The 21,453-nt window shown below is 43.1% G+C and overlaps 1 non-coding gene across 1 annotated transcript; it reads right to left on the bottom strand.

Moving 5' to 3' along the window:
- Positions 1 to 1,107: 1,107 nt before the first annotated feature.
- On the bottom strand, positions 1,108 to 1,214 carry LOC116506865. The gene has a single exon (XR_004255080.1). It is a non-coding gene; the product is annotated as a U6 spliceosomal RNA (small nuclear RNA).
- Positions 1,215 to 21,453: the final 20,239 nt, after the last annotated feature.

Here is a 21,453-nt window from a genome sequence, read left to right on the forward strand (position 1 = left end):
CGCCCACCCAGTCACATGGCCGGCAAGTGACTCCCACCCAGTCACATGGCCAGCAAGCCACTCCCACAAAGCAGGCCACACCTACAGAAGAGGTTCTAAAAAATTTTGAAACCCACCACTGACTTGCATCCTTTCAATTCCCTGTCAGCAAAAACTAAGCACATTTTCACAGCAAGGCAAGGTTATTTGACAAACAACCTAAGCAAATGTGCAAATGTTTCTCTTCAAGTCCATAATGTCCACTAGAGACTTCATCCCAGGTAGTTTTCCTGGCATAGTTTTTGGCAATACAGAAATGAGAGACCACTATCTCTTCTGGGATAGTATTGTATCTTTCCAGTCTATGGTTTCAGACTAATAGTTGACACTCTGCAAAATACTACCTAGCTTTGCTAGCAGTCAAAATTCACCAAGTGTTGCTCCCTAGTTTGGTGATTAATACAGAGCTCCTGTAGTAATAAATACCGTGTTTCCCTGAAAATAAGACAAGGTCTTATTTTCTTTTGACCCCCTGAAATAAGCACTTGGCCTTATTTTCGGGGAGGTCTTATTTTTTTTAATTGAGAATTTTTAGAGAAAAAAAACTTTTACAAATATTTACCTCCCCTCCCCTGCCCTCCACACGAACACCCCCCCCAACCTTCCCCCCCCCCCCCCCCGACTTCCCAGAACAAATACAGGCTATAAATCTTTAACAAAGATATTCTAGTATCATCTTTCATTTGAGCTTTAACTCCTCTTTGTTAGGCTAACTCTAAACAGATTATATCATTCCTTGCTTCTTCTATCTGGAATTTCTTAGTCCCGTATTTATTTTGAGTATAGTCAATCCATCTTCCCCACTCCAGTTTATATCTCTCATTTGAGTGGTCCTTGAGATATGCTGATATTTTAGCCATCTCTTCTAGGTTTGTGACTTTTAATGTCCTTTCTTGAATAGTAGGCAGATCTTCCTTCTTCCAGTATTGCGCCACCAACAGTCTTGCTGCCGTTATTAAATACAAAATCAAGTTAGTCTCTATAACAGTGCAATCAGTAGTTATACCTAACAACAATAACTGAGGGGTAAACTTTATCCTTTTTTTAAGAACATTTTGCATAATCCACCAAAATATGGAACGCTTCACAAATTTGCGTGTCATCCTTGTGCAGGGGCCATGCTAATCTTCTCTGTATCGTTCCAATTTTAGTATATGTGCTGCCGAAGCAAGCATGGGGAAGTCTTATTTTTGAGGTTCAGGAGGCCCCTTAACGCGGATCAGCTGATCCAGAGAAGGCTGGAAGTTCTCTGTTTCTGGCACACTCTTGCCAGACCTAGCATCCCTGGGCCTGTCGCTCTGTATTTCTTCTACAGAAGCTCGAATCCTTGTGTCTTTCAACTTTAGGCATATGGCCTTTCAGCTTAAGAGTCTAAATGCAGCAATGTTTATATCCAAAGAACCCATAGATCCAGAGGTTGGAAAAGGAGGGGACCAGGAATCAGCTGCTATTCTAACCTAAATTATCCCTTGCAACAATTGTAATGCTTTCCTCATTTTCAGTTGGCAATGGCAGAACACTCTGCACATGCTCGGATTCTTCTTTTCTTTCCAATCTGATCATTTTTGTGTGTGGATGGAGAACATGTAACAGTTGTATATGTAGACCTTATCCACAATTAAGGTAAAGGTTCCCCTTGCATATACGTGCTAGTCATTCCCGACTCTAGGGGGCGGTGTCATCTCTGTTTCAAAGCCGAAAAGCCAGCACTGTCTCCGTGGTCAGATGACCGGCATGACTAAATGCCAAAGACGCACGGAACCCTATTACCTTCCCCCAAAAGTGGTCCCTATTTTTCTACTTGCATTTTTACATGCTTTTGAACTGCTAGGTTGGCAGAAGCTGGGACAAGTAACGGGAGCTCCCTCCTTTACGCAGCACTAAGGATTCAAACTGCCGAACTGCCAACCTTTCTGATCGACAAGCTCAGTGCCATAGCCCCTGAACCACCGTGTCCCTTATCCACAATTATACAGAAGTAAATCTGACTGGTTTCAGTTGATAGGGCTTACTTCTCAGAAACCATACATAGAATTTCAGTATTAGATTCACACATACCATTCATATTGGTAAGAACTCCTCTTTCCTGACTATTTCAGAGTAAAACAAACTGATTCTTTTCCCGGGGTGTGTGTGTGTGTGAAGCTTTTTATTTTATTGGAATATGCTCATAGTCAAATTCCTGAGTAAGCAGAACTAGTTGTAGTGTGGGAACTTGGGCTATAATTTTTATGATTACTCATAGAAATTATAAAAAGGGTACCCATCATACACTTACCTGGAAGGAAACCACAGGGCAGTGGTTCCCAAACTTGGCAACTTTAAGACTTGTGGACTTCAACTCCCAGAATTCTCCAGCCAGCAGAGCTCTGCTGGCTGGAGAATTCTGGGAATTGAAGTCCACAAGTCTTAAAGTTGCCAAGTTTGGGAACCACTGGCATAGGGCAAATTTTGCTCCAGTGAACACACATGTATGCATGCAGAAACCAAGTTCTGTGGGGAAATTATCACACTTGTGGTCTAACTAGTAGACAATTACCTGCAAATAACTGGTCTGTGGTTGGAAGCAACCCCTTCAAAACACCAATCATGTCTTTGGGATGTGAAAACGAAGATCCTCTCACCTTCTAGCATATGAATACATTCCTTGTGGGAGATCTAACTTGAGGACATTTTACAAGACAATTGCACTAATTAACATTTTTAGGTGAATGGTCTGAGGAAACATAACCCAGTTCATGCAGAAAAGAAGATCTGCAACCATAGCGGAAAGATTTTCCAGGAAATAATTAGACTTCAAATCTAATTCTGAATATAAATGTATTACTTTGGAATAAATGCAACCGTCTTCATTTTGTTGATCTGATCGAAGAGATTTTAGATGCCACATTATTGGATGAATGCCATTGAATTGGACAAATGTTAACAAAAGCAGTTTATTAAGAGCGTAAACAGAAAAGAAAAGGCCTCTGGATCTAGATGGGAAGACTATCATGGTATTCTCTTACCAGTCAGACATTCCTTCCAATAAACGGATAAAAGAGAGAATATTTCCCTTTGTCAAACACAAGAGTAATATAACAATATGATGATTCCTGGCATACATACTGTGAAACAGTTGAATGTTCCCTTTCATCTTTATGTTGTTAGGGGTTTTTTTTGCTCATAATCTGTAAGTTTGAAACTGAAAATAGATTTGACTTGCCATGTAAGTCAGTGGCCAATGTATTCTTTTTTGTAGTAGGTTTAAAAATTAACTGCAACGATTATTTTTCGATTCAGTTTATTTGATAAGCCATTGTTCACTTCAGATCCTGATTCACAAATTTTTATTGGTTTGTAGATAAATGAAAATTTCTGTTTTGTGAAGCACTAGTTGTTTGTTGGGAAATTAGGAGTTTATGGCTGCAATCCTAACTCTTTCCCAGAACGTTTTTTTTTTTTTTTGTCTTTTCTCTCCAACATGAAACTCTTGCAAAAGTAAACCTACTTTTCCATTCTAAAGGACTTTTTGAAACAATCAATATATCCTAAAGATATTTCTTGCTCAATGGCATAAAATAGGGGTAGTCTTTGGCTTATGACCACAATTCATCCCAAACTTTCTGTTGCTAAGTGGATTTTGCTCTATTTTACTACCTTTCCTGCCATCGTTGTTACGTAAATTACTGCAATTGTTAAATTAGTAACCTGATTGTTAAGCGAATCTGTCTTCCCCATTTATTTTGCTTTCAGAAGTTGGCAAAAGGTGATTACATGACCTGGGAACCAGGGGTGGGTTGCTAATCCCATTCCAACCGGTTCGGTTGGAACGGGGCTAGTGGCGTCCTCGTGCACGCGCGCAGTTCACGCATGCATCTTAGCACCTGCGTGATGCTCCAGCTGCTCGTGGAGACTCGCGCAGGCGCTGTATGTGCCATCCAACTGCTCGCGGAGAATCGCACAGGCGCTGTATGTGCCATGCGCCTGCATGGAAGCGCAGAAGCCTTCAAAGACCGGTAAGGAGTGCGGGCGGACGGGTGGGCCTTTTGCCGTTCCCGGAAGTTACTTACCTACGGGTTCGCCGACCAACCGGTTCGCGTGGACCGCCGCGAACCGGTTGAAACCCACCCCTGCCGGGAACACTGCAACACTGCCATAAATATGAGCCAGTTGTAGGCATCTGAATTTGATCACATGTCCATGGGGATGCTGCAACAGTCATAAATATGAAAAGTAGTCCTAAATCACCTTTTTAGTGCCACTGTAACTTTGTAGTCACTAAATGAATAGTTGTAAGTACTACTTGTATGAAAAAAAATACATATACACTGCATGTAAACATGAGCTCTTCACTTTTTACTTTTTCCTAAAATCTCATATTCCTGTTTTGGAATTGCAAACTGTTTCTAACATTTGAGTATTATGGTATTATAGAAAAAAAATAAGAGTTTCAATGTCTGAAGAAAGCTGTAGACATTTATTTCTTCTTGCAGCAACAGATAAATTCTGTTTCATTAAAAAACCGACAAGTAAATACTTCGCCTCACTATGTATTAATATGTAGACAAATCCTCACTCCTTTAATAACATTCTTTGCTATGGTTTCCTTTCACAAACCGGTTCCTCTAATTATATTTAGTCCGAACAGAAGGGGGGGAAAAATACTTTTTGTCTTTCTCATTATCTAGTGAGAGAATGCAATATTTCATCTGCCATCTGTCCAAGTACAGACTTTTATTTATAGGGCTGCGTAACTGAAAGGCTGTAAAGACATTCTAAAGGATAGTCCAGTCCAGCCCAGTTTAAATAGAAAGGACCATCAGGGAAAAGAAAAAAGAAAAAAGAAAAGAGCAGAGTCCTTGAAGGAACTCAACGATGGTTGCCACCTGGACAGCAGATGGGATAAAATGCAACTCATCTGCTTACAAGTCTCCCCGGAGCAGATGTATGTTATATTTCTGTTTCAATTCACCATATTTTCACTTCTACATTTGTACCTGTGCCTGTAAATTAGTCCCTGCAGATTTTAAACAAATCTGTGCATTTTCTATTTATTCGTTCCATCCCAATAGAAATTTGGGGGAGAAATTACATGGAAAAGAGTTTTGGTCTCTGACTGTCTGTCAACAAAGTAGCTCCCCAGAGTTACTCCGAAGAGAGCTACACCAAATTGGGCAAGGGTTGAAAATGGACCAAATCCAGTGATGTGGGGGATAAAGCAACAAGGAACAGTTTGGTCTAGCGCAGTGGTTCCCAAACTTGGCAACTTTAAGACTTGTGGACTTCAACTCCCAGCTCTGCTGGCTGGAGAATTCTGGGAGTTGAAGTCCACAAGTCTTAAAATTGCCAAGTTTGGGAACCACTGGTCTAGCGGTTAAGACACTAGGCTAGAAACCAGGAGACTATGAGCTCAAGTCCCAGCTTCGACATGAAAGTTGGCTGGGGGACCATGAGCCAGTCGTTCTCTCAGCCCACCCCACCTCACAGGGTGGTTATTCTGAGGAATATAGGCAGAAGAAAAGTATTAGGTATGGTCATCATCGTAAGTTATTTATAAAAATAATAATGGTGGCATATAAATAAATAATTTTTTAAAAAGCTATGGGAGAGAGTCTTGGCCAATGGCTTAAAATGCAGACAACGCCTTCATGCCCTTGTGATCTCTAGGCTGGAATACTGCAATGTGCTCTACATGGGGCTGCCCTTGAGGTGCATCCGGCGACTGCAGTTAGTTCAGAATGCGGCCGCGCGAGTGATAGTGGGTGCACCGCGGTTCGCCCACATAACACCCATCCTCCGCGAGCTGCACTGGCTACCTGTTGATCTCCGGGTGCGCTTCAGGGTGTTGTTGACCACCTTTAAAGCCCTTCATGGTAGTGGATCTGAGTACTTGAGAGACCGCCTTCTGCCGATTACCTCCCTCCGACTGATAAGATCGCACAGACTGGGCCTCCTCCGAATTCCATCCGCCAGTCAATGTCGACTGGCGACTACTCGGAGGAGAGCCTTTTCTGCTGCAGCTCCGACCCTGTGGAACGACCTCCCCGTCGAGATACGCACCCTCACCACCGTCCAGGCCTTCCGCACAGCCCTCAAGACCTGGCTATCCCAACAGGCCTGGGGATAAGCTTCTAATTTGCCCCACCCGAGTGTTGAGTGTTGAATGCAAGTTGTGTTTCTTATTATTTTACTTTGTTCACATACTGTTTATTTTTGAATTGCACCCCCTCCCTAATGATTGTAAGCCACCCTGAGTCCCCTCAGGGAAAAGGGCGGCCTATAAATCCTAATAAATACAAATACAAATGCTAAGCCCGTCCCTCTTCTTTCCATTTAACCAGAGGTGGTATTCAACTGGTTCTCATCAGTTATGGAGAACCCGTAGCGACAAATTTTGAGTAGTTCAGAGAACCGGTAAATACCCACCTCTGACTGGTCCCAACCCCATCTATTCTCTGCCTCCTGAGTCCCAGCTGATTGGGAGGGAATGGAGATTTTTACAGTATTCTTCCCCTGCCATGCCCACCAAGCCATGCCACGCCTACCAAGCCACACCCACAGAACCGGGAGTAAAAAATTTGAATACCACCTCTGACTGGTCCCACCCCCTCTATTCTCTGCCTCCTGAGTCCCAGCTGATCGGGAGGAAATGGGGATTTTACGGTATCCTTCCCCTGCCACGCCCACCAAACCACACCCACCAAGCCACGCCCACAGAAACGGTAGTAAAAAAAAATTGAATCCCACCACTGCGGATGTAACATATAGCAGAGCTACTTCAAGAGACTCGAAATCCAAAACCTACATTCTTCATAATTTTCCTTTTGGGCGATAACATGCTCTTCTTTTTAGCAATCCTAATTGGCTGGCCTGACAGCTGACAAGTACGTTTTGCCTCTTTCCTGTCAGTCCCCATGTCCAGCACTCCTAAAACCTTACCTCAATAATCTAGCAGAGGCAAAACAGTCGCTTCCAAGAAGGTTACATGAAAAGGAGAAACACAACAGTTTTCTTTTACAATTTGCCCCCTAGTGATGAGACTTCGGGTGATTTGTTAATAGGTGACTTATATGCCTGACTACAATATCTGAAGTGCCAAGACCCTGCCCCATATTCGTTGTAAAATTACCATCCCCTTTCCTTTATTGAAATTTCTGAGAATCTCCCATTTTTAATTCTCTCTCTGGTATAAGTCTATTTCTCTTTAAACAAAATATAGCTTAATTAGCCAGAGAGTCTGTCTGGAGTCCTGATCTTCATGAGTCATTTCTCAGTGGAGAGACATGATGTTTCTTGTACACAGAGAATGGGTGGTGAGAGAAGAAAAATGATGGAAAGAACTTGGAGGTTTTGACAAAAAGCCTATGCCGTCAGCATTTCTAAGTGGACTTCCTCAGCATGGGCACGAAGAAAAATGGGTGCACACATGTGCCAAGGCATGCTTTGGTTAACCATGAATTGGCTAGGTTAATAAACATGCTGAGCCAGGAGTCTGGATCAAAGAGGATATTTGAAATTTAGAAAACGTAACTACCATGGGGAACACAATATTGCTGAAATTGCTTCTCGAGAGCTATTCCTGCCTTTCCGAATGCTCTCAATTTTTTTTTTCTGGATTTCCAGATCACTTGACTGGTATATGTCTCTCCATTTTGATTTTCTAAGAATGACTCTGGTGTACTTATAAATCTCAGAAGCACTCTACACTCTATGGTGTATGGAGAGCGGAAGAGCCAATAATTGGTTTTTCTTTTTCTGTTTATTTTTTTTCTGGGAGTTGATGGCAAGATGAACTGATGTAATTATTAATTAACACAACATGATATTGGCTATGTAATAGTATACATGTGATTATATGTTATGAAAATGGAAAATAAAAAAATTATATTTGAAAAAAATAAAATAAATCTCAGAAGCACTCTGATAAATTCCTGAGGCTGGAGCTTTGCTTTCCAACAGGCTGGCTTCCACTTTATTTACTTATTTATTTATTTATACACATACACACACACACAGAGGATATGGAGCTGGGAATGAACCAAGAAAAAGTTCCTATTTGTGACATTAGTGCCAAACCATAAACCATAATGGAAATTGGGTTCCCATAGCATGGAGTCAGAAGCAAATTTGGTTATTTTTTTATTTATTTATTGTTCACATTTATAGGCTGCCCATCTCACTATCTCGCTGGGCAGCTTATAACATAAAACAAGAACATAAAACATTTAAACAATAAATATAACATGGTGTGAACCTAGCCATCATATTATAGTGCGTAATGACTAAATATAGGATGAGAAATGGAAGGATAAAGGGAGATCCATATGTGCACAATCTACTAAGAAAACCTAGATTGGGAGAGATTTCCAACCCTTTGCAGTCAGTGTTTTAGACTGGCCTGTCATTCAAACTTATCTTAGAATGCTTTAAACTTTGATGTTATGCCTTTGGTTTGTTTCTTGTTGGTTACAGTCCCCGGGTATCCAAGATGACACCCATTTTTAAACTGAACAACACGAGTAGGACACTTTGAGTAAAATACAGCGCTTGGTATCTAATATTTCTTCTTTAGCATGTCAGCTAAACACAGAAATTGCAAGGAGAAAAGGAGGCAGAGCTAATCTGTGGGGTAAAGGAATGAAGAATTCCAGACCAGAGGTCAGATATGATATTAATCCTTCTGCTACTAAAAATTAAGCAACACTTGTTGATGTTTCTTGTCCTTCCCATGGATACCACTTAGGAATCCTGACAAGAACCAGTCAGTCTTCTTGTTCTGAAGGTGTTGCAGAGCCTGAGGACCATGTCGTGAATTATGGTTGACAGGACAGTTTGGCAAGGAAGACTTCTTGGCAAACATTGCAGCCACTATGCTACAATCCAGCATGTCTTGCCTTAACCAAGGAATGGGATAAAGAAACACACTGGTAAGGTGTCAGTCTGATACAGTGCACTAGGCTAGAAACCAGGAGCCTTGGAGTTCTAGTTCAGTTATAAACACAAAGCCAGCTAGGTGTTTGAGCCAGTCCTTCTCTCTCAGCCCGAGGAAGGAGGCAAGGACAAATTGCTTCTGAAAAAAGTTGCTAAGGCTCAGGGGTGGGTTTCAGGCGGTTCGCGGCGGTCCCCGCGAACCGGTTGGTCAGCGAACCCGGATGTAAGTAATTTCCGGGAACGCCAAAGGATCCACCCGCCCGCCCGCATTTCTTACCCGGTTTTGATGAGTTCTGCGCTTCCACGCATGCGCAGAACGCATACAGCGCCTGCGCGATCCTCCAGGAGCACCCGAACCGGTTGGAACGGGGCGAGAAACCCACCCCTGCTAAGGCTGCCTTGGATTAGGACAATACCTTACATCAGGGAACTTGAGAACTTGAAGACTTGTGAACTTCAACTCCCAGAATTCCTCAGCCAGGGAATTCTGGGAGTTGAAGTCTTCACGTTGCCCAGGTTGGACGACCTCTTGCCTTAGATTTTTGCACAGCACCTTCTGGGTCATTTGCTTTGTGATGCTGACCCAGATTATTTCTGCTCCATTTCTTAACCACCCCCCTTTTTTTAAAAAAATGATTTTGGCAGGGATTCTAGCATCACTTCCCCTTGCAACCCGGTATTCTCCTGAATTAGTGTTCCTTCCCTACTGCAGTTTTATGTTTCCAGGCAGCCTTATTAGAGGAGGAGGAGGAGGAGACGTGTCTGGAAACAGGTGCCTAACTGCAGCAATTAAGGCTTCCCTTGAATCTTCTCTGAGCGCTGGGGGTGGGGTGGGGTGAGCTGCTGATTTCATATCACTATACTGTAGCATAAACACTTTTTGCCTTCTACGCTTCTTCCTACAGCGGCTTTTCTGGCTGTACAGGTTGAGTTAGAAAAATGTGTGTCACCTTGGAGGTGCTGGAGAGATCCTGCACTGTAGCGAAAGAAAGAAAAAAAGTACATATTGACATTGGTGTCTGCTGCTAGCTTGCAATCTGGAACTGACATTTCCTGCGGTTTAATGTTGATCAGGATGTAAGCCAGGTGTTTGGACTACGTATCCCCAACCAACAGAATCAATGGGCCAAGTGTCCGAGGGTGATAGAAAACGTATTGCAAATGTATTTAGGGAGAGCTCCAGATTGGGGTGAGCCTACATGAGGATTATGAGCCAGAAGCTTAGTGCTGTTGCAAACTGAACCATCTTCCTGGATTTTTTTTTTTATTGACATACCACTGTCGTGCTTCATTGTTTCTTCTAGCAGCTCTTGGAAAAACTTAGAAGGGGTTGATACAGAGGTGGGATTCAGCAGGTTCTGACTGGTTCTGGAGAACCGGTAGTGGGAAGTTTGAGTAGTTCGGAGAACCGGTAAATACCACCTCTGACTGGCCCCACCTCCCAAGTCCCAGCTGATCGGGAGGGAATGGGGATTTGGCAGTATCCTTCCCCTGGAGCAGAGAGGGGATGCAGATTTCACAGTATCTTTCCCCTGCCATGCCCACCAAGCCTCACCACCAAGCCACACCATGCCCACCAAGCCAATAGTAAAAATTTTTGAATCCCACCACTGGGTCGGTACTTCCTGTTTGCAAGAATTCCTGAGGATAATAATCATTTCTTCTCTCAGAGTTAAGATCACTCAAGTCAGTGGTGGGATACGACCATCGGTGCCTGCTGGGAGCACCAGGTACCATTCCGGTATGGTGCTCCGGAGGGCCCACCCGCCCTCCTTACCTGTATTTGAGCTGATCAGGGGTTACATGCACGGAGCATACGGCGCCTGCACGATGGTCCCCCGAGCAGCTGGAGAATTGAGGAGCATCGCGGGTGGTAAGAATGCATGCATGCGCTGCACGCATGCTCTGCGCGTGCATGTGGTGGATGCCTGACCCCGTTGCACTGTACTGGTTACAACAGGATCCGGAACCCACCCCTGACTCAAGTCTATTATTCTTGAATAGGTGTCTGTTCTGACCCCCCTTCTTCGCTTGCTCACAGACGACAGTCAGACAGACTTAAAAGGAAATAACTTTATCAGTCCTGGCTCACGCTGGCTGCGAGCCCAAAAACAAACATAAACAATGTCTCTGGCAAAAAGGTTACGCAGCAGAATGCAAAAACAAAGAGCTATTACAGCAACACCAGGTTTACAGAAAGAAAGCAAATCCCTTCTCCAAGTGTCTCTTTGAATCAGGGTTACAGAAAGCAAATCACTTATCCAAGTGCCTCTCACAAACAAACCACGACCGATGAACGACGAACCACGAACGAACGAGTGAATGAATGAACGTTGACTTCTGCAACCAGGGCGTGGCACCATCAGTCCTTTTATCTCCAGAAGACAACACTAACGAGCCCCAGCTGCATTGTTATTCCTGCATCCTGACTCAACTCACAGCAAACTTCTGCTGAGTCATAACAGGTGCTTGGGTTGTTGTTTTCCCTCACTTCATGGCCCTTTGCATATCTACACAGGAGGGGGAGGGGGTTCTGGCTCTTATCAATTCCAGACTTAAAAACCCCTGGTAGGAGCTTAGAATCTAAATAAGTCTACCCAAGATGAGACATTTTTAACCTCGCTGCACTTTTCGTAGGCTTGTGCACTGTGATTAATCTGATATCCATCACGTGCCCATTTTCTAGTCCTTAAATATTTACACTGTGCGTCTTTTTTCCTGTGGTGACAGTGTGACTGTCAAGGAGTTGCTGACAAAGGCCACATGCCATTTGTAATCAGAATCAAGAAAATCTGGCTCAAAAATCCAGACGGGCAATTTGTTTTAGGACAGCTGGCAACTCCAGTTCGGCACAGTAGAGCCTAGCTATTTTTTCCTCCCTAAAATCCTTCATTTCACACCTAGCTTTTTTCCTGCTTGTCAATACTGCTTCACATTTTTGCAGGAATATATATATATATATATATATATATATATATATATATATATATATATATATATATACATACATACATACATACATACATACATACATACATACATACATACATACACATACACATACACATACACATACACATACACATACACATACACATACACATACACATACACATATACATATATATATATATATATATATATATATATATATATATATATGCCAACAAATCCAGTTTGAATAATTCCTCCTTAAAGAGACAGGTATATGGTTCTGGTTACGATCTCTGCTTAAGAAAGAAAACCAGAGCTTTGAGTGATTCTGTCAGCCTCTGCTTTGCTGCTGCTTCGGCTGCCATGAAACGGGTAGGGGGGCATGGTATTTGGGAAGGGAATTGTTATGTGCTGGAGGAAGATTCTAGACGCTGACCTGACCATCTTATTGCGCATGCGGAGGAAGGGAGTTTCCCGCCAAGGTTAACTGTCCAGCATTCCATTCTGGTGATGTTTTTTGAAGATATCTCCCACCTGACAGTTGGGTGAATTATAATTGGACTATGGACTGGGGTGCCAAGGGGAGGGGATTGAATTATACATGATATTCTTTGCTTTCGCGCCTAATTAACCAGATTCAGCTTAGCTTCACTACTGTTCATTTGTAATTAGTAAAAGTACACTTAATTTCAAACAAATGGAGTTGAGCGGTTTCTTTCCTGATTATTAAATGAAGTCGCGCCTAACACATGGCACTGGTTGCCAGTGTTCTTTGTTTGACTTGATTTGTATTGCTTTTTGATGATTATTTTTTGGTTGTTTGTAAGCTGCCCAGAGTCGTGAGTTAGGTGGCCATAAGAGGAAGGCAGGAAGGCAGAAAAACTCTGCTAGCCAAGCAGCCATGATAGGGCAGGATCCTGATTTGTACCAAAGTCATTGTAATAGGGAACATGCAAATTTGAGGGAGAGGAGGCCTCACGTGTCAAAATTGGAGGACTAAACATCGGAGGACTTTAAACAGATTTATTCAGATCTGAAACAGATCAAGCCTCCTTATCCTTATAGTTTAGCTTACAAGTACCCAGCTTGGTCAGAAATGATGGGAAATGTAGCTCAAAGTTCTGGAAGTTACTACTTTGAGTTAAAAGTACTTTACCACAAATGGGTTCAACACATTGCTATCTTTCCCCTGCTTGCTCGGTTTCAATAGGTTGGTCCTGTCTCCTTTCACCTCAAAGACACCATTAGAATCAACTCAGTGGTGGGATGCTGCCGATTTAACAACCAGTTCGGTGAGCGTGTGCTTTACACGCACCTAAAGTGGTTGCACGCAGCCCTGAAAATGGAGCATTTAGAACAGTGTTTCTCAAGGACTTAAAGTCGCCAAGGTTGAGAAACACTGATTTAGAAGCTCAGCTGCTTACCTTCCCTGACAGCAACGGTACGTAGAACAGCATTGGGGGGGGGGGGGAATCAGCTATGCCACGTGATTGAGATGAACTAGAAAGCAGGAAATAAAGGACAGGATAGGGCAGGGGCAGGTGGGCGGGGCCAACTGATTGTCACCACTACCAGTTCGTCTGAACCGGTCCAAACCAGCTGAATACCACCTCTGAATCACCGGCCGTATACATTGTATGGGAATACATTGTAAACTGTCTTTACTGCTTTCTTTATAAATTATCTTTCGTTTTAGTGAGAGATGGATGTTCTCATTGACAGACACTGTTTTTTTTTTGGGGGGGGTCTTATGAAGAATCATCCTGCTTTTAAAAATGCCTTGCAAGTATGCTGAAATATATGACACATACACAGCTGCACAACATTCATCTTCAGATGTATTCCTAAGCATAAATCCCATAGACTCATTTGGTGTGATGACTGAGCATGTGTGGCCAACAGATATTATTTGAAGAATCACACTAACGTTTCTTCATGTTCTCAGAATGTTGGACCAAACTATGAATTGATCTCCTGCACAAAACTCAACGCTTGGCGACAGCAAATTGGGCCAGGAAATTAGCGTTGACTTCTCCAAGCTACGCATGGCTTGTTTTTCAAGGTTGTGTGGGGAGCATCAGGTAATTTGCTTAATTATACTTATTTTACTGATTTATACTCATATTAACTAAAATATGTTTTGTCCTTCAGAACTGGTTTCCCAGGACCATTGTTTTTATGAATCAGGTAGAATAACCACCACAGTTTCGAAGTTCTATGTAAGTGTATCTACCTTTGAATGTTGTTGAGAACACAATTAGGAAAGATATATAATGTATACTTATTTGGTGATGGCCATATCAATACCACTTTCATCAAGATTTCTGATTGAAGTCTTAAAATAGTGGTGTTAGAGATAGTCTGCTGTATTTATACCTGAACTAGGTTCCTTTACCCTCAATCTCTCTGCTTTTACAATGTATATATCTATAGGTAGCTTTGTGAAAAATTGCCTCCAGAAAAATTCCACCAGCTTGTGGCATGTACCCTCAACTTAGTACGTGGTCTAAAACCAAAGCTAGACCAGCAATAGATAACTTGTCATGTATCAGAGGTTGATGAACTACCATTCCTAGAATTCTCTACTATTATCCATGCAAGCTGGGAATATCAGGGATCGGGGTTATAATTCACAATTTTTGAAATGTCACAATATTTACCTCTCCCTTCTGGGGCCAAAGGAAGCTGGCACTAAGGGAAAGCTTTATTTATTTAATTTTTAATCCACCTTTATTATTTTTATACATAAGTCAAGGCAGCAAACATACTTTATACTGCTTCCGCCTCCTATTTTACTCATAACAACCATCCTGTGAGGTGATTTGGGCCGAGAGTGAGTGACTGACCCAAAGTTACCCTGCCAGACTAGAACTCACAGGCGCCTGGTTTCTTGCTTGGCGCCTTCACCACTTGGCCAAAATGGCTCTCAGATTGGGCAACCATGACTTGCATTGCGCATTAGGTGGGTCTCTGTCCTCAAAACTGGTCCTCCCCAACTCCAAGGCATACCCTGTTCTGATATCACCCCGTTGTGATTGAGCCCTCAGGTATAAACTACTTCAGTGTTTCTCAACCTTGGCGACTTTAAGTCCTGTGGACTTCAACTCCCAGAATTCCCCCAGCCAGCTGGCTGGGGGATTCTGGGAGTTGAAGTCCACAGGACTTAAAGTCGCCAAGGTTGAGAAACACTGAACTACTTGATCAGCAGCTTCAAAGGGATTGTAACTGCTGCAGCAATTTGTGTTCCAGTTCACTCACTCTTTTGCATAAGTGCTGATTCAGACACCAGGAAGCCCAGCAGAAGAGTTTTCAGGGCTTTTGTCTGGACCTGCCCTCTCCTGGTCCTTCCTGCACAGCAACTCAGGTGGGAGGAAGCCTCCGTTATCAACAGCTGGTCTTTCCTTGTCACGGAAAGGCCTTGCGACTTGTTCCTTTTCCCACCCTTCCCACCTGCGGAGGAGGAGGAGAAGGGAGTGGGAAAGGAGAAGCTCTTCGCTGAATAATGGCCTCGTCCCCAGAGTGGGAGGTGCCCTGGGAAGATGGATGGCAGGTCTTCTCTGTGCTGGGACAGGGTCTGGAGAAGCATGGCCTGATGAACAAGGCAGAAAGCAAGCTCTGAAGATGGTCTCCAAGATGCCGACTGCTAAGGCCAATCAAGAAGATATATTGAGGTATGCAAGCTCATCGGATATGTAACCATAGGGTTAATTTTCCACTTAAGCCATTAATACCTCCTGGGCTGCCGCTTCTCATTTTCAAAAAGACAAGCAGAAATTCAGCAACAGAGTGGTCAATGCCTGGAATGCGCTACCTGACTCTGTGGTTTCAAACCCCAAACTCCCATAACTTTAACCTTAAACTTTCTAGCATGGACCTCACCCCATTCCTAAGGGGACATGCATAAGCGCACCAGCGTGCCTATTGTCCCTGTCCTACTCTCCCCATTTCCTGTGTTCTTATTCATGTTTATTCATATTCCTGTTATCTTGTACATGAGTGACTAGATAGATAGATGATAGATAGATAGATAGATGATAGATAGATAGATAGATGATAGATAGATAGATAAATAGATAGATAGATAGATAGATAGATGATAGATAGATAGATAGATAGATAGATAGATAGATAGATAGATAGATGATAGATAGATAGATAGATGATAGATAGATAGAGATAGATAGATAGATAGAAAGATAGATAGATAGATGATAGAGAGAGATAGAGAGAGATAGAGATAGATAGATAGAAAGATAGATAGAAAGATAGATAGAAAGATGTGTGTGTGTGTGTGTGTGTGTGTGTGTGTGTGTGAGAGAGAGAGAGAGAGAGAGAGAGAGAGAGAGAGAGAGAGAGAGAGAGAGAGAGGGAGAGAGAGAGAGGGAGAGAGAGAGAAATCAGTCATAATCCAACAGGCTAAAACCACTCCCTTCCTTTTTGTACATGAGTGACTAGATAGATAGATGATAGATAGATAGATAGATGATAGATAGATAGATAGATGATAGATAGATAAATAGATAGATAGATGATAGATAGATAGATAGATAGATAGATGATAGATAGATGATAGATAGATAGATAGATAGATAGATAGATAGATAGATAGATAGATAGAGATAGATAGATAGATAGATAGAAAGATAGATAGATAGATGATAGAGAGAGATAGAGAGAGATAGAGATAGATAGATAGAAAGATAGATAGAAAGATAGATAGATAGATAGAAAGATGTGTGTGTGTGTGTGTGTGTGTGAGAGAGAGAGAGAGAGAGAGAGAGAGAGAGAGGGAGAGAGAGAGAAATCAGTCATAATCCAACAGGCTAAAACCACTCCCTTCCTTTTTGTCCAAACCTTTCCTCTATCGTGACCAACATTGCCATAAGATTTATGAGTGCCACAGTCAATAACACATTGAAAGTTTGTGAACTCACAGTCAATCTTATCACTCTTTTCAAACAACTATAACCAGTGCTCTGGGTGTTTAATAAGGCTTCAGCCATGCATCTCTGTGTTGTTTCATGTGACCAAAGCAGAAGACCTCATGGGGAATGCCACAAAATTGTCTTCCCAAATTCTTGTTGCTGCTGCTGCTGCTGTTGTCGTTTTGGTGCCTTTAGGGTAGTCTTGCAAACCCGAAAAAAGTTGCTGCTACTTTAAGAAATCCATTCATGTTATTGAAAGTACTGCTCAAGCAGCCATATTATTATTATCGTCCCTGTGGAACGATCTACGCGTAGAGATCCGGACCCTTACCACCAGGGGTGGGTTTCTCGCCCCGTTCCAACCGGATCGGTTGGAACGAGGCCGGCGGCATCCTCGCGCACGCACGCAGCGTCCTCGCGCACACACACGGCGTCCTCGCGCACACACGCGGCGTCCTCGCGCACACACACGGCGCGCGCGTGCACGCATGTGGCGCACGCATGCGTACTAGCGTCTGCGCGATGCTCCAGCTGCTCCTGGAGGATCGCGCAGGCGCTGTATGCGTTCTGCGCATGCATGGAAAGCGCAGAATTAGGAAAAACCGGGTAAGGAGCGGGCGCGGGTGTGCGGGCGCGCGCAGGCGCAGGGGGGGGGCTTCGCCGTTCCCGGAAGTTACTTACTTCCGGGTTCGGCGACCAACCAGATCGCAGGGACCGGTGCGAACCGGTCGAAACCCACCCCTGCTTACCACTCTCCCGGCCTTCCGTAAAGCCACCAAGACCTGGCTGTTTTGGCAGGCCTGGGGATGTTGATCAATGTCCAGCCCCACCTACACTGAAGGGATGATGTGCAATTTTAATAATGTACCTTTATTTTTAAATTTTTAAATGTTTTTATCTGTCTGTAAGCCGCCCAGAGTCCCTAGGGAGTGGGCGGCATACAAATTTTATTAAATTGGAAATTGGAAATTATTATTTGTCATGGTTCGTCACATAATCAATCGACACTGGATTGGTGTTTTGGATTTTGTCCACCTATCAAGGATTTGAATTTCTGGATTTTTGTCCACCTGTCAAGCCTTCCCAAGGACTTGGAATAGGCAGGTGTTGTTGTTTAATAATATTATAGGTATTGTCACAGGATGTAAGTTGTTACAAGCTGCTTTTTAAGTCTGAGGTATTTTGTGACAGGTACTTATTTGTTTGAATTGCAGTCTCAGAGCAATTTAGCTTTGCTTTTTATTACTTTGTCCATTTTGTGGTCCCACCAGTTCTTGCAGGCAAGTTTTATTTCTTGCAGATATTCCAATATTCCAATAACGTTGCTACCTTGTCGTGCATTTATTTGCAATCTGTCTTATGTGATCTTGCAGCAGCTAACCAGGTGATCCACTGTTTCTTCAGTTTCTTTGCAAAGGCGGCATTTGCTGTCTGTTGCTGTCTTCGCAAGTCAGGGTTTGCATGCATTTGTTCTTAAGACTTGGTATTGTGCAGCCAGAATTATTCCCTCTGTTTCTTTCTTCAAGTTTCCTGCTCTCAGCAAACTGCTAGGTCTTCTTATCTGCTTTGCCCGCTTATTTTCTTTATGTACTGGACATATATTATTTTGCATTTATTATTTATCTGTTCCTGTTCTTCGTTTGGTCTTTCGAGTAGGCCGTTTTTCTCTTCTTCAGCCTCTCTGATGTACTTGCCACTTTCCATACACACCCATTTTCCTTGGGGAACTGAGTCTGTGACGTCATTGCGTGGCTTGGCTTTTGATTCCGCCTGTGTCCAGTTCATTCTTCTACTGCCAAACTTGAGGCATCACGTGACGTATCACTACGTTGTCCCCCTTCGCGGAGCTGGGGTGGGCGTGGCCTGCACGTGATGCACCCGGCCCGCGGGCCGCCAGATTGGCACCCCTGTGAATGAATTAGAATTGTTCAGGTGCTTGTTGCCTTGATATAGTATTTCATTAATTGACTTTGGACTTTAAAATCTTTTTCCTTCTCATGATATATCTTCATTTCTGACTTTTTTCTTGACTTCATTGTGTGTGATGGTATCAGCCTGAAGGATGCCCAGTTATTTGTCCTGATTGTCTTCATCCAGACTCTTGATGTTATTTCCATAGGGCAGTGATGGCTAACCTTTTTGTCCTCCTGTGCTAAAAGTGCGCGTGCACGCACAACGGCTCGTGCACACGTGCCCACACCCATAATACAATGCCCATGCCCCTGCCCCCCTGTGCATGTGCGTGCGACCCACCCATGTCCCGTTCTTGTCTAGCAGGCCTCCCTGAAGCCTCCTGGGCCCAAAAAAGGGGGCACAGGGATAGCGCGGGCTCCCCTGTGCTCCCCCCTGTCCCCTCTGCATCCCTACACAGTTACAGGTGTTATGTCAGATTTGTATGCAGCTTTATTCCTCCCTAGCATTCATCTCCCTTGTTCAGTGATGCATTTCCTGCCTCTCTAGGATTTACCTCTATCTGTTTCTGTGAGGCACTTCCTGTTCCTGTTGGATATATATATATATATATATATATGTATGTATGTATGTATGTATGTATGTATGTATGTATATATATGTATATATATATGTATGTATGTATATATATATATATATATATATATATATATATATATATATATATGTATGATATATATATATGTATGATATATATATATATATATATATATATGTATATATATATATATATATATATATATGTATATATATATGTCTGTCTGTCTGTCTGTCTGTCTGTCTGTCTGTCTGTCTATCTATCTATCTATCTATCTATCTATCTATCTATCTATCTATCTATCTATCTATCTATCTATCTATCTTAGTTATATTCTTGATGGCTTGTATAGTGTTTTGCAGAGGTCCGAAAATCAGCTGGCTGGCGGGAGGCACTCGCACATGCTTGGTGAAGCTCAGCTGGGCAATGGCTCGTGTGCTGGCAAAGAGGCCTCTACTTGCCACCTGTGGCACGCATGCCATAGGTTTGCATAGGGCATCTTCATTCCTTCAGTCTTCACTATTTTCCTCCTGTTGTTAGTAAGGGTGGTACATTTGTCCAGTCCTTCTCAATATCTTTGTTGTGTACTACAGTCTCCTCTCTGGTCCGTTTGGCTAGGGGGGCGTGTCCTTGTTACTGATTGGTTACCTGTTTGACACCTGGGGTACATAAAGAACTGTCAAACAGGGCTCAGCTGTTGCCAGTTAGCTAATACGCGCGAAATGTGAAGTGCCGCGTTAGGCAACTGTTAGAAATAAACTGTTAGCTGACTTGAAGTTCTGGCTCGCCTCCCTTTGTCTGCCTGCATTCTCCCAGCTAGAAGAACCTTGGCTGTACATTCAGACAGTGTTGAGCAGCAGAAATTCCACTGGTGTTTTCCCATTCAGCATCAGACCATGCATGTTGGGTTTTCCTGAATCCTTTAAAGGCCTGTCCAGGGCCTTGTGTATCAACTCGGGCCTTGCTTAGCATTTCAAGATCAACCAAGTACAGTTAGGTGCTGCCACCTGCTGACTGCAGCTTTCCCTAGTGAATGCAGGACATCCAATAATTTGCAAGGATAGAGCAAATTAGAGAGAGAAAACCTATAAATCTATGCCCCCAACCACCCAACCCATTCGAGGGTCTTGTTAGCAGAACCAATACTGTGCAGGGAACAGCTTTAAACTACCCTGAGCAAAAATAAATAAATAATCTTCAACGAAACAAAAATGTTGTGGTGTAAAAGAATCCAGGATGTAGTTAATGAATAATGGACTGATGGAAGAGATGGGGAAACAAAAATCTGGGACAAGTGTAAGTAAGAAAATATTAGATGTTCATTAGTAAAACGATAAGGTTAATCATTGTTCTATCATCTATGTAACTGCATCCGCCAGGGAGGATTTTTTTTTCTGTTTGTCATCGGAGTTTCCTATCATCCCACAGGGGCGCGGGGAAGTAGGCTTTATGATTCATAGGACAGTTGAATGACAGTTCCCCTGGTCAACTTTATGGGTAAACTTTTCATCATATAGTAGAGCTGGTTCTTGTGTACCAGGAGGTATAGCCTGGGGTTATACCTATGGGTTGTTTGTAGCTCCCACCCAGGGGTGGGTTCCTGCCAGTTCTAACCTCTTCTATAGAAGAGGTTCCACAAATCTACAGTGCCATTTAGAACCGGTTCCAGCTCCCTCCCCCCGCCCGTCCGCACATCATCAAGATGAAGAGAGAGAGGAGGAATTCTGGGAGTTGAAGTCCACAAGTCTTAAAGCTGTCAAGATTGAACACCCCTGGGATTTTTTTTTTCTAAAGGGTTAGGGGTGCAAGGCTCTTGTAACTTGACAGCTTTAAGACTTGCACACTTCTATGCCGGAGTTCCTGAGCCAACATGACTGGAGGAGAAATTCTGGGAGTTGAAGTCCACAAGTCTTAAAGCTGTCAAGATTGAACACCCCTGGGTTTTTTTTCCTAAAGGGTTAGGGTTGCAAGGGTCTTGTAACCTGACAGCTTTAAGACTTGCACACTTCAATGCCAGTATTCCTGGGCCAACATGACTGGAGGAGGAATTGGGAGTTGAAGTCCACAAGTCTTAAAGCTGTCAAGATTGAACACCCCTGGGGTTTTTTTCCTAAAGGGTTAGGGGTGCAAGGG

Source organism: Thamnophis elegans, chromosome 3, assembly GCF_009769535.1.
Source record: "Thamnophis elegans isolate rThaEle1 chromosome 3, rThaEle1.pri, whole genome shotgun sequence".
NCBI lineage: Eukaryota > Metazoa > Chordata > Lepidosauria > Squamata > Colubridae > Thamnophis > Thamnophis elegans.